Source organism: Dromiciops gliroides, chromosome 3 (genome assembly GCF_019393635.1).
Source record: "Dromiciops gliroides isolate mDroGli1 chromosome 3, mDroGli1.pri, whole genome shotgun sequence".
NCBI lineage: Eukaryota > Metazoa > Chordata > Mammalia > Microbiotheria > Microbiotheriidae > Dromiciops > Dromiciops gliroides.
The window spans coordinates 589,818,421-589,830,495 of record NC_057863.1 but is presented as its reverse complement, the minus strand read 5'-3'; the positions used below and the strand labels follow the sequence as shown (position 1 = coordinate 589,830,495).

Below are 12,075 nucleotides of genomic sequence, written 5' to 3'. Positions count from 1 at the left end.
CCACAAAGAAAGAAAACCCCTATTTAAATTAAGCATGCAAACTGAGGTTATACAAGACTGTGTTTCAAAGAAAATTAGCAACTATTCAAGGGCAAGCAAAAAGGGTTGCAATAAACCAGATTTAATACAAATGTGTCTTCCTTTTAGGAAATAGTCTTCTAAAATAGGGGTTGGGGGGCAGCTAAGTTGTGCAGTGGATAACATACAGACTTGGATTCAAGAAAACTCATCTTTCTGAGTTCAAATCTGACCTCAGACACGAGCTAGCTGTGTGAACCTGGATAAATCGTTTAAGTTTTCTTTGCCTCAGTTTGACAGATGTCAAATGAGCTAGAGAAGAAAATGGCAAACCACTCTAGCATCTTTGCTAAGAAAACCCTAAATGGGGTCATGAAGAGTGAGACACTACTGAAATGACTAAACAACAAAAACATTAACTTCTAAAATGGGAGATTTCACTTGCAGTTTCAGTATAAAGTAATAATAAAATAATGGTTTGGTCCATCACTTGGTCTCACTTTTTAAAATTCTATATTTTATTTTTCCCCAATTACATGTAAAAACATTTTTAACATTCATTTTTTATTTTTTTAAATTTTTTTTTAGTGAGGCAATTGGGGTTAAGTGACTTGCCCAGGGTCACACAGCTAGTACGTGTTAAGTGTCTGAAGCTGGATTTGAACTCAGGTACTCCTGACTCCAGGGACGGTGCTCTATCCACTGCGCCACCTAGCTGCCCCCAACATTCATTTTTTAAAGTTTTGAGTTCCAAATTCTTTCCCTCCTTCCCATTCCCCCCTCATTGAAGGCAAGTAATTTGATATAGCTTATACATATACAGTCCTGTAACATTTCCATATTAGTCATGTTATAAAGAAAACACAGACCAAGACACAACCACCATCACCCCCCATAAAGAAAGTTTTTTTTTTTTTTAAGTATGCTTCAATCTGTATTCAGACCCCATTATTTTTTTTTCCAGAGATGGATAGCATTTGTCATCATAAATCCTTCAGAATTATTTTAGATCATTATATTGCTGAGAATAGCTAAGTAATTCACAATTGATCACCGTGCTATATTGCTATTACTGTGTACAATGTTCTCCTGGTTCTGCTCATTTCACTTTGCATCAGTTCATGTAAGTCTTTTCAGGTTTTTCTGAGAGCACCCTGTTTGGCATTTCTTATAGCACAATAGTGTTCCATCACAATCATATACTGCAACTTTTCAGCCATTTCCCAATTGATGGGCTTCCCTTCCAATTCTTTGCCACCACAAGAAGAGCCAGTATAAATATTTTTGTACATATGCTATTTTTTTATGTCTTTGGAATACAGTCGGTCTCACTTTTACAGCTAGAAATGTTTATATCGGTAGCATCTCAAACCATGAGGTAAGACACAGTAGTCAAAGTTAATTATTGCCTAGTGAAAAGGTCGCCCAAGACAGAGCCTCAATTTCTTCATCTTTAAAATGGGGATATCGATAGGACCTGACTCATGGGGTTGTTGTGAGTATCAAATGAAATTAGGTACATCAAGCATTTTGCAAAGCTTAAAGCAATGCACAAATGGGAGCTAGTTAAGTTTATTATCAAGAACTATAGACTTCAGGAGATATATGTTAATCGTGATGATAATGATGACATTATAAGGGCAGTGAACAATTGAGGAGGGAGATGTATAGTATTAGTATTAGTCAAGATAATGAGAAATGAAGAGAAAATGGGAAATGTATTTTGTAAACTGCCTGAAATAATGGTACATTCCACCATCACCAAAGAAGTCTTTTTTTTGTTTGTTTTTTTTTCCAGGGAAATGAGGGTTAAGTGACTTGCACACGGTCACACAGCTGGTGTCAAGTGTCTGAGGCTGGATTTGAACTCAGGTCCTCCTGAATCCAGGGCTGGTGCTTTATCCACTGTACCACGTAGCTGCCCCCAGAAGTCTTTTTTTTTTCAACAAAAAGTCAATTTCATTTTATTTTCAGATCCACATTCTCTCCCTCTCACTTCTCCTTTTCCCCTCCCCCCATTGAGAAAGTAAGAAAAATAAAACCCATTAAAAACCATTATAAACTTGTGGAATCAAGCAAAATGAGAGAGAGAGAGAGAGAGAGAGAGAAAGAGAGAGAGAGAGAGAGAAATGTTTCCTTCCTTTCTTCTTTCTTTCTTCCTTCCTTCCTTTCTTTCTTTCTTTCTTTCTTTCTTTCTTTCTTTCTTTCTTTCTTTCTTTCTTTCTTTCTTTCTTTCTTTCTTTTTTGCAGAGCAATGTGACTTGCCCAGGGTCACACAGCTAGTAAGTGTCAAGTGTCTGAGGTTGAATTCAAACTCAGGTCCTCCTGACTCTATCCACTGCGCCACCTAGCTGCCCCCGAGATGTATATATTTCAGTCTGCATTTTGAGTCCATCAGTTCTCTATCTGGAGATGGATAGCATATCTCATCATGAATCTTCTGGAATTTTGGTTGGTCATCATGTTGATTAGAATTAAGTCTTTTAAAGTTGTTTGTCTTTACGGTATTGTTATTGTGTACATTGTTACTCTGCTTCTGCTCATTTTATGCTGCATCAGTTCAAAGTTTCTCTGAAACTACACACTTCATAATTTCTTACAGCACAATAGTATTCCATTACCTTTATATACCAAAGTGTGTTCAGCCATTCTTCAGTTGATGGGCACCCCCTCACTTTCCAATTCTTTGCCACTACAGAAAGAGTTGCCATAAATATTTCTGTATATATAGGTCCTTTTCCTCTTTATTTGATCTCAAAGAGATAATTATTAATAGGGGTGTTTGTGAGCTACCTATTAAACCCTTTACTATTGACCAGGATGTGGTAAGAAAATCTAAAGCCCTCCTGGTGAAGAGAATTGACTGAAAACAAAGCAGAAAGTCTGTCAGGGCTGGCAATACAATCCTCAGCAGTTCATGACCCAGTGGCATCACCATCTTCTATAATGACCTTTCTCAGCAGCAAGTGGCTCTGTGACAGTATTTAGTCACAGTGGGCAGACTGCCAACCTACCAGCACTTCTGCAAGGGATCTAAAATGCAAAGCCTCAGTTATTTTTTAGAGGCTATTCACACCAATCTGGAGAACCCTTGAAGTCCTAGCTGGGCCATGTTGCAGAAGTAATATGAGAATGACAAATAACTAATGTGGAGAAAGATATTGTTCTCTTTTTTGGGTTGCTTTTTTTCAGTTGTGTACAACTCTTTGTAACCTCATTTGGGGTTTTCTTAGCAAAGATACTAGAGCGGTTTGCCATTTTCTTCTCCAGCTCATTTAACAGATGAGGAAACTGAGGCAAACAGGGTTAAGTGACTTGTCCAGGGTCACACAGCTAGGAAATGTCTGAGACTTGATTTGAACTCATAAATATGAGTCTTCCTGATTCCAGGCCCAGCATGCTAGGAGAAACCTAAAACTCAGGAGAAATGAAGGACATTTATTAAGGACATCAAGGAACCTGCTTTTGTCCCTTCCTGCTTGGGCACTTATAGCACAGATGGACAACTTGGTAGCGTGAACAATTGAGAGGATATTTATGCCCAGTTCCTTGCTACTCTTCAGGATTAGGAAGGGAAGACTTCTGATTTTCTGTTACATTGGAAAAAACTGCCCCAGAGGATAGAAATCAAAGAAAGAAGCACTGCTTGAGGAACAGATGAATGATGGCAGACAGACTCAAGGGATCAGGGAGTTAGTATGTGGTAAAAGAATAGAGTGGAGCTTCAAAGAAGAAGCAACATCCACTAGGGTCCCTGTCATAGAGGCTGGCCTAATTTCCCCCTAAAAGCAGGAAAGCTGTCCCTGAGACTTGGCTAGTCCAGGAAATGAGGGCACCAGCTTAAATCAGCTTTCCCATCACCCAGGGTATAAAAGGGCCAGGTCATGATGAGCCAATACTCCACAGACTTGAAAGATTTCCCATTCCTGAGACATCTTTCTGGTCCAAGACATACTTTTGATGAGAAGTGTTTCCATGTGAAAATGGGGAGGTGGGGGTGGGGTGGGGGAGTGCTCTTCTTACTGAAAACATTGAACCAGGGATATATCTGTACTGAGTATCCTTTCCTAAATTATTTTAATTATCTTATTTATTATCAACACAAAAATATCTCTGCTCTCAATAAAACACTGTTACTATTAATAATATTTTGTAGCAAGAGAAATGATTGAATCTGCTACATAATTTTTTAAAATCTTGGTTTAATACCTTGTAATACAGTGATTCCTAAGGCTAGATCTGTTTAGTGTATCCTTATACTTGGCCTTAGTGGTTGTCATAGCAGAGATATCTCCCAATGCCATGCAGATCCAAATATTTCTTTGCTATCATCAAATAAACAAACCTCTTTTTGTTAAGCATCCATTAGTCTCATCTGATTCCAATAGTGAACCGTAACTAAGGGACCAAGTTGAATCAGGCCTGGCCCATAATATATCTATCAACTGTATTACTGGTAGAACAGCAAGGACAACATTTTGATTACTTAGAATTTATGGGACCAATCAAAAAATTGGAAATATAGCCAGTACAGAGAGAAAAGCCAGAATTCAATTCAACAAACATTTAATAAGCATGTACCATATTCAAGGCACTGAGAATACAAAGACAAAAATAACACAGGTTCTGCCCACAAGGAACTTACATTCTACTGAGCAAGTTTAACCTGGACCCTGAAATTCTACAAATGGAAAGTGATTTCTTGTAGAAGAATATTAATGACCTCTTTTGGGAGATGGCACATGAGCAGAGCCTTAAAGAGAGCCAGGGATCCCAAGAGACAGAAGCAAAAAGGAAGACAGTTCCAATAATGGAGGATAACCTGTAGAGAGGCAGTAGAGGAAGTAGAAGATGGAATGGCAAGATTGAACAAGAGTAGGCTGGCCAGTTTGGCTGGAACTTGGGGTACCTGATGTGGAGTAAGGTGAATAAATCTGGAAAGATAGGCTAGAGAAAAAGTTTGAAGGGTATTAAATGCCAAACAGAGAAATTTGCATTTTATCCTAGAGACAATAAGAAGACCCTAAACCCTTTTGAGCAGGAGAGGGACATCATTAGATCCATGGCTTAAGCTCTCTGGAAGATGGTTTGGAGAGGGGGGAAGGATACAAATGGAAGGCAATTAGGAGGCAAGTACAATAGTCTAGAAGAGGTGAGAAGGTTCTGAACTAGGGTGGTGCCTATGTGAGTGGAGGGAAGAGGACAGACATCAGAGATATTCTGGAGGTAGAACTGACAAGATGAAGTCACTTATGGATTTAGGCAGGGGTAGGAACATGGGGATGGACCATGAAGAGTTAAGAATAACTCTGGGGGCAGCTAGGTGGAGCAGTGGATAGAGCACTGGCCCTGGAGTCAGGAGGACCTGAGTTCAAATAAGACCTCAGATTTTTACTAGCTGTGTGACCCTGGACAAATCATTTAACCCCAATTGCCTCCCCCCAAAAGAGAATTACTCTGAAATTTTGAACTCAGGTTACTATAAGGATGGAGATGGCTTTAATAGAAATAAGGCAGTCAGGAGGAAGTATGGGTTGGGGGTGGGGGGCGAGATAATGAGGTCCCCTTTGGACAACTTGAGTGGAAGATGCCTATGGAACAACCAGTTGATATGCAGCAAGCTTTGGAGACTGGAATTTTGGAGAGAGATAAAAACTAGATATGTAGATTTGGGAGTCATCTGCATAATAATGATAATTAAAATCTTGGTAGAGTATCACTTAACTCCCAGGGCCTGCTACCATCCAGTTATGAATCCCTTTTAGGGATGAGGGCTCAGATGCTCCAAATCTATTTTCACCCAAGTAGTTATGCACTTTACCCAACACCAAAGGGCACTGGGAGAGGAACAACAAGCCCTCTGTGGTTCTCAAGAGAGTTGAGTCTCCTTGTCATCTGCTCCCACAAGGATCTGACAAGCACCTGCCATCTGCCATCCTACTCATAGCCTCCCAAAGAGTAAAAGACAAGTCATTTAGGGAACTTGGGAACTGAAACTAGCACCTGATACTTTTCTTTTCCCCGTGTGTTCTGATACTGGCAGAAATGTTTGATCCTGCCCTCTGACTGTTACTGGCTGGGTTGTTTGGGACATCAATCAATCCTTGCTGCCTGTTTATGGATAGCAGAAGAGTGAGGCTAAATCAAGAGCAGACCTAGGCATGGAGAGAGACTCCTTCACATTGTCTCTTTCACTTTTGAGCCACCACTCTGTGAATATCTTCCTAACTGCTTCCTACAATTTTTCTACCCCCTTCCTCTTTGGTGTTTTTTGTATCAGCCAAAGCTTGGTTGGCATGTTTACATTTAGAAGATTTCTGGGTGGGACTACCCATTGTAGCTGTGCCTAGACATGGCTATAATCCTCTATATGTCCTCCCCACAAAGAAACATTTACACTCCCTGCAAATCATATTGAGCACACCAGATCATCTGTGATCGTGAATCATGAGCATCATGCCTTAACATATAATAGTCATAGGCAGTTATTCTAATCACATAGTACAGTGCTCTCACTACTACCTAAATATAGCATTCACATAAAGTTCAGGCAACGAACATCAGTAATATTGGTATGCAGTTCACATAATACATGATACAACTTCAGTAACACACATTATAACATTGCAAAAATGAAACTAAAGACACAAATCTCATACAAGTCCCAGATGCAATTAAACATAGCAACATAGTGTTAAGGGTTAAAATTCTAGCTAAACTGTCTAAAATATCTAATGAGTGGTCGCCAATCAATTACAAGCTTTAGCAAGAGTTAGACTTTTAAGCATTTATTAAGGAGAATAAGAATTTGGTAAAGAGAGAGAGAAAGGCCTAGATTCCTATCTATTAAAGGGAGAGCACATTTCTAGCTCCCTTCTCCGCCAGCGTCCTCAGGAAAGAGCCCCAGAGTCAGCGCCAGTCTCTTCCTTCCTCCTCCCACTAGTCCGCGTCACTTCCTCCCACCAAAGAAAAGACTCCTGGTCTTGCCCTCAAAGACCTTCGCTTCATGGGCAGAACTCTTCTACAGTAAGTATCCAGCAGGTGGCGTCATTCCAATCGTTACAGTAGTATTTGATAGACTCAGAGACACCCACTACTGGGGTAAGGACTCCCTATTTGACAAAATCTTTTGGGATTACCAGAAAGCAGTCTGACAAAAATTAAGTTTATGCCAACATTTCACACCATATACCACAATAAGTTCCAAATGAGTATATGACATAAATATCAAAGCTAACATTTTTTTAAAAGGGAAGGAAAAGATATACCTTTTAGAACTGTGACTAAAAAGAGAATTATTAACAAGTGATAGAAGCAATGTTAGAAGACAAAATAAACAATTTTGATTATATAAAATTGAAAAGCCAGCTGGATGGGGGAGGGGACACTCTAGAGCTAACAACAAATGCACATTGTGTAGTGGAAAGCATGCATTTTACCCACAGAAAATGAAGATACTCTAAAGAGCTAATAGGAGCCCATAAATAGATACAAAGAACACCTAATACTCACTATAACTCTTCTCTGAAGGGAACTGGACATGGAGATGCCAGAGTGGTAACACATATTCTACATTCCTAGCCTATGGTGTCCCACACAGTCCCTCTGAGAGTCCCTCGTATCATTCTGATTTGGACTCCTTCCAGAAGGCAAATGCACTAGGGGCTTCTAGACAACTCCTTCCCCATGGCACCTGCATTGGCTGAATAGCTCACAGTTATAGGAGGGGACGAGGGATAGGTCTTATGTTCCCTCATCTCATGGCTTTGTCTTTTATTCCTCATCTCCCAGACAGGGGATAAGTGTGCAATCTTATTCCAAAAATCGAAGAGCTCAGGAGTTCCTAGGAAGGATTGCATCACAGTGGGTGGCAAAGTGGATTGATTGCAAGCCCTAGAGTCAAAAGGATCTGACTTCAAATGTAACCTCAGCTGTGATGCTGATGTGATACTGGGCAAATCACTTCACCCTGTTTGCCTCAGTTGCCTATCTGTAAAGTGAGCTGGAGAAGAAAATGGCAAACCACTCCAGTATCTTTGCCAAGATAAATCCCAAATGGGATCATGAAGAGTCAGACACGAGTGAAATGATTCAACTACAAAAGTAGAGGGGGGAAAGAAACCCAAATGAATTTGGATTCAGAGGACCCAAGTTTTAATTCTGCTTTACCACTTTTACCTTTGTGACCTTGGCCAAGTCACTCTCTGGGATTGTTTCTCTTTCTCTTTAAAATTAAATTAAAATGTTAACTTTCTGAACTTAAATGCCACCCAGAAAATAAGTGTTCCAAATACACATCAGAACACAAAAAGAGAATTGTATATGAAACCAGGACTCTCCATTTCATATTGTTTGCTTTAATGTGTGTGTGTGTGTGTGTGTGTGTGTGTGTGTGTGTGTGTGTGTGTGTGTGTGTATCTTTCAAGGTTATTTTTCCTTATAATGTTGTCTTTGTATAATTGTTCGCCTGGCCCTATTCATGTCATTCTTCAAAAGTTCATACAACCCAGGATTCTCTGAAATCACCTCTCTTATTGTTTCTTATGGCACAATAATATTCCGTTATGTCCATATACCACAACTCGATTAGCCACTCTCCAGTAGATCCTAGTTTCACCACCACCCCCCCCCCCGCCGCCCCCTTTTTTTAATCCCTCCTTCAGGACCAGGACATTTGTTTTGTTCATGACTGTTCTCTCTTCTGTGTTTTGTAGACTATTCTCTCTCCCTCTTAACAGCCCCCTACTCCATTCTTACTTGCTTCCTTGTGGAATTTGATGTATTTCTGAAGCAAATTACTATAAATGTATATGTGCTATGTGTTTTCAACCTCCCTTTGTCCATTTCAGATTAGAGTGAGGTTCATCTGATGTCTACTCTCATCAGTCCTTCCTTCCTCTTTTACATACTCTTCTTCTCATTCAATCCAATTATGAGTTCTCCCCCTTCTTCCTTTATACATTAGTGTATTCCTTTCACTTTCTTTTCTCTTAACTCTCTTAAAACCCTCAGAACAGAACCAATCAACCACCCCAAACCTCTATTTTTCTTTTTTTTAAATTTTATTTTATTTTCAGTCTATGGAACAAAATAAGCATTTCCATAACATAATACAATAAAGAAGATTATTGCACACAAAACTGCAAATCTAACATGTACAACTTGTTATTCCCTCCAAATATACAACAAAGTTGTTATGTAAATTTTTAAAAATTTAACTCTTTGTGGGTTTTTCTGATCTTTTTTAAATAAACATTTTTATTTCAAGTTTTGAGTTCCAAATTCTATCCCTTCTTCTCTTGCCTCACTAAGGCAATCAGATATAGATTATATATTGCAATTATGTAAAACATTTCCATATTGGTAATTTTATATAAGAAAACTTGAATAAAAGAAGAAAGTGAAAAAATAGCATGCTTTGTTCAATAAATATCAGTTTTTTCTTTGGAGGTGGATAGTATGTTTCATTATTAGTCCTTTGGGATTGTCTTGGATCATTGTGTTTCTGAGAATAGTTGTCATTCACAGTTCTTCATCCAACAATATTGCTGTCACTGTGCACAACATTTTCCTGGTTCTGCTCACTTCACTACACATCAGTTCATACAAGTCTTTCCAGGCCTTTCTGAAATCATCCTGCTTGTCATTTCTTATAGCACAATAATATTCCATCACAATTATATACCACAACTTGTTTAGCCATTCCCCAATTTATGGGCATCCCTTTGATTTCCAATTCTCAGTCACTACAAAAAGAACTGCTATAAATAATTTTATACAAATAGGTTATTTTCTCTTTTTCCTCAATACTCTTTTAATAAGGTGCTGAAGGGGGGGCAGCTAGGTGGCGTAGTGGATAAAGCACTGGCCTTGGATTCAGGAGTACCGGAGTTCAAATCCAGCCTCAGACACATGACACTTAACTAGCTGTGTGACCCTGGGCAAGTCACTTAACCCTCATTGCCCTGCAAAAAAAAAAAAAAAAAAAAAGGTGCTGAAGGGACACGTGTTTCTCTTCCCCTTATTAAATGTAGTATTATTTTTAGGTTTCCCTGGATTCATGCTTGTATTTCAGATTTCTTATTCAGCTCTGGTTTTTTTCATCAGAAATGCTTGCAAGAAGTCTATTTCATTAAAAATCCATTTTCTTCTATATGATGATATTCAGCTTTGCAGTCTAGTTATTCTTGGTTAGAAATTTATATTGTGGGGGCAGCTAGGTGGCGCAGTGGATGGAGCACTGGCCCTGGATTCAGGAGGGCCTGAGTTCAAATTCGACCTCAGACACTTGACACTTACTAGCTGTGTGTCACTGGGCAAGTCACTTAACCCCAATTGCCTCACCCAAAAAAAAAAAATTACATTGTTTGCCTTTTGGAATATTGTAATCCAGGGTCCTCTATCTTCTTTGTATCCTTCTTCTTCTTCTTCTTCTTCTTCTTCTTCTTCTTCTTCTTCTTCTTCTTCTTCTTCTTCTTCTTCTTCTTCTTCTTCATCAAGCATTTATTAAACACTCACTTTATGCCAGGAACTGGGCTTTTTTCTGTTGTTGTTTGTCCTTCATTCTCAAAGAGGACCGTGACATTGGGGTGATGTCATGACATACACTGAACTGGATTTAAGTGAGGGAGGGCTGTGCAAGGTCACCAACCTCACTCACTCCTCCAGAGCCAGCTGGGTCCAGTGGCAAGACACATGTTAGGATGATTGGAGATGGACCCAGATGTTTAAGGCAATTGAGGTTAAGTGACTTGCCCAAGGTCTCACAGCTAGTAAGTATCTGAGGTGAAATCTGAACTCAGGTCCTTCTGACTCCAGGGCCAGTGTTCTATGCACTTCACAACCTAGCTGCCCCAGGCTCATTTCTAGGGATGGCTACAAAGAAAGACAAAAGCATTGTCCCTGCCTTTAAGAAACTCCCATTTCAATGGAGAGAAAACATGCAAACAACTTATGAGAACAAAATGTAAATGGTATAAATGGGAGGTGCTCTCAGAGGGAAGGTGCTAGAAGGAAGATAAAGGAAGGGGACTGGGAAAAGCTTTTTGCGGAATGTGGTAGCTGAGCCAGAGTTCTAGCAGGAAGCCAGCCATAGATAAGGAAGGAGAGAAATCTAGAACAGAGTCAGGAGAAGTAACTTAAAGAGGTCAGTGTCACTGGATCATAGAGTTATGTGGAAGGGTGGAGGATAGAAGATGACTGAAATGGGCCAAGTTGTGAATGGCTTTAAAATGCAAACAGAGGATTTTGATTGCGGAGAGAACAGAAAACCCCTGGAGCTTGATTTGAAGGGTGGGGGGTGAGGTTACATGCTTAGGCTTGTGTTTTAGGAAGATCACTTTGGCAGCTCAATGGAAGAAGGACTGGAGTGGGAAGAAGACCAGCTGGGGGAAACCAACTATAAAGCTATTGCAATGGTCCCAGACAAGAAGGGATAAGGGCCCTGTACCAGGATGGTAGATTTGTGAAGAGAAAAGAGGGCATGTAGGAGAGATAGCATGAAGGTAGCAAGGTCAAAATATGGCTACAGACTGGATCTGTGGGACAAGCGCATGTCAATTCTCTCTGCTTTCAAAAGTCCTAGGCAGGGGCAGCTAGGTGGCACAGTGGATAGAGCACCTGCCCTGGAGTCAGGAGGACCTGAGTTTAAATCCAGCCTCAGACACTTAACACTTACTAGCTGTGTGACCCTGGGCAAGTCACTTAACCCCCATTGACCTGAAAAAAAAAAAGAATGATGTCACAGATTTTTTTTTTTACCCCTTCTTTGCTGTTGTTTGGGCTACAACTATGTTTGTCTAAATGATTGGTACATGAGCATTTCTCAAGATAAAAACATAGATCCTGGGAAAAACACTTAACCTTTCAACTCCCCAGGATACTCTCTAAGACCAAAAGTTGCAGAGACATTGCTGAATTGCTGAATTGCATTGGCAAAGGAAGTTTCTCATTGGGAATTCTCAACATTAATGAAATCATACATGGAAGAGAACAAAAAAGGAGGAGGAGGAGAAAGAAGAAGAGGAGGAGGAGATGATGATGATGATGACAACAACA

General features: G+C 39.8%; 1 protein-coding gene across 1 annotated transcript in view; it reads left to right on the top strand.

The window, feature by feature from the left end:
- The window catches only part of TRAPPC3 (trafficking protein particle complex subunit 3), a 44,050-nt gene that overhangs the window by 18,627 nt on the left and 13,348 nt on the right, over positions 1–12,075 (top strand). The window lies entirely within an intron of this gene.